This window comes from Morus notabilis, unplaced genomic scaffold (assembly GCF_000414095.1).
Source record: "Morus notabilis unplaced genomic scaffold, ASM41409v2 Scaffold677, whole genome shotgun sequence".
In the NCBI taxonomy this organism is placed as follows: domain Eukaryota; kingdom Viridiplantae; phylum Streptophyta; class Magnoliopsida; order Rosales; family Moraceae; genus Morus; species Morus notabilis.
Genome location: NW_010363200.1, coordinates 75,285 through 77,924, shown reverse-complemented (window position 1 = coordinate 77,924; position 2,640 = coordinate 75,285).

The following is a 2,640-nucleotide window of genomic DNA, read 5'->3' as shown; positions in this document are numbered from 1 at the left end:
TAAGTTTCATGCAAGAGCTCGTACTTGTGTTTTTCTAGGGTATCCTGTTGGCATTAAGGGTTATAAACTCTATGATATCCAAACTAAACAGATTTTCATTTCCAGAGACGTTGTCTTTCACGAACATGTCTTTCCATTTCATTCTGTCACTACAGAAGAGAATTTGATTAACCCTTTCCCTGACCTTGTGTTACCTACACCACCTCCTGACAATTTCTCCACAAATCAGCCGAGTTCTCCTTCTTATTCCTCTGTTCCAACATCCACCACAGATCCTATTTCCACTGCCTTGCCTTCTCGGAAATCTTCTAGGCAAATCAAACCACCCTCCTATCTTCAGGATTTTCACTGTAACCTTTTGACTCATACCGACTCCAAGGTTTCTGATTTATCTAGTCCTCTATATCCTCTTTCCAATCATGTTGGCTATGATGCCCTTTCTCCCTCCTATAAATAATTTGTCCTCACAGTTGCCACTCAAGTTGAGCCTCAGTTTTATCACCGGGTAGTGACATATCCTGAGTGGCGGGCTGCCATGCAGGTTGAGTTAGAAGCTATGGAACAAAATCATACTTGGTCTGTTGTTTCTTTGCCTAAAGACAAGTCCTCTATTGGCTGCAAGTGGGTTTATCGCATCAAATATAATTCGGATGGATCCATAGAGCGACATAAAGCTCGTCTTGTAGCCAAGGGCTACACTCAACAAGAAGGAGTAGACTTCTTGGATACCTTTTCTCCCGTTGCCAAGTTGGTGACTGTCAAGTTGTTACTGGCCTTGGCTGCTTCTCAACATTGGCATTTGACTCAGTTGGATGTGAATAACGCTTTCCTCAATGGCGATCTCTTTGAAGAGGTTTATATGGATCTTCCGTTGGGTTATAACAGCAAAGGGAAGTTTTCTGGACAAGGGTCCAAATTGGTTTGCAAGCTTCATAAGTCTATATATGGCCTTAAGCCAGCTTCAAGGCAATGGTATTCCAAGTTTTCTCATGCCTTGCTTCAATTCGGCTTTCATCAATCTAAGTCTGATTACTCACTTTTCACCAAAGGCTGTGGTTCATCCTTTGTCACCTTACTAGTGTACGTTGACAACATTATCATTACAGGTTCTAACCTTAAAATCATTGATTCTTTGAAGCTGTTTTTACACGGTAAATTCAAGCTCAAGGACCTGGGTGATTTAAAGTTTTTCCTTGGTCTTGAAATTGCTCGATCATCCAAGGGCATTGTTTTGTCTCAGCGGCAATATACTCTCCAGTTACTTGATGATACTGGATTTCTTGCAGCTAAGCCGGCCAGTGTTCCCATGGATCCTAAGTTGCAGCTTACTTCTAGCACTGGAGACCCTCTTGAGGATGCTTCTTCCTATCGAAGGCTTATTGGTAGATTGCTTTATCTCTCTCTTTCCAGGCCTGATATTACTTTTGCTGTTCACAAGCTTAGTCAGTTCTTGGCTTGTTCTCGAGTTCCTCACCTTCAAGCTACTCATCACTTGCTGCGGTACCTTTAATCTAAGCCTGGTCAAGGATTATTCTTCTCCTCTACTTCTTCCCTTCACTTGAAGGCTTTTTCCGATTCTGATTGGGCTGCCTGCTTGGATTCCCGGAAATCCATCACTGGTTTTTGTGTGTTCCTAGGTGACTCATTAATTTCCTGGAAGTCCAAGAAACAAACTACTGTTTCCCGGTCATCTGCTGAAGCTGAGTATCGGGCATTAGCTGCCACAGTTAGTGAACTTATATGGTTAAAGCAGCTATTGGCGGACCTCTCTTTTCCTGCTCTTGATCCAGCGGTTATTTTTTGTGATAATCAAGCAGCAATTCATATTGCTTCTAATCCAGTTTTTCACGAGCGCACCAAGCACATCGAAATTGATTGCCATTTTGTTCGTGACAAACTCACTGCAGGTGTTATCAAGCTTTTGCATGTTCGTTCCCAGCATCAACTTACTGACATTTTTACTAAACCGCTGCCATTGTCTTTACTTTTTCCTCTGTTGTCCAAGATGGCTATAAAGGACATTTTTAGTCCATCTTGAGGGGGCGTATTACATTAGCTGATCATTTTTCATATTCAGTATTTTAGCTTATATTGCAAGCTTTGCTGACGGTATAAAGTAGTTACATTATTTGTCTCTTGTAACCGTGTATATAAGTGGTTTTCCACTGTTCACATTAATCAATAACAGCATTATTCATTTTTCCCAATTCTTCCTATTATTCGCAATAGAAGGTTTCACTTTTTGGACCAAGCATCTCACAATTGAACCACTAGTATGCATTTATTTCCCATTGACATTTTGGAAGAGTGACGAGCTCTTAATGGAAACTAGAGATGGACGAATTGTATCTTACAACCTTAATACCCAAAAGTTTAGGCGAGTTCCCGTCCCTGGACCGGTGATTCCAGGGACAACATATGCTGATTTATGTTTTCAGAGTTTAGTTTCAGTCAAGAGAGAAGTGCTCAAACTTAACCGTTGATTAAGCTTTATTAGCGCAGGTTGCTAGCTGAAGGGCATCATTTGTAGGATGTTTTAGAAATTAAACCGTATCAGGACTCTTTTTTTTTTTTAATTGATTAATAAGATATAAGAGATGTTTCTTTTACCGATACATTTAGATTGAGAATCTCTTTCCC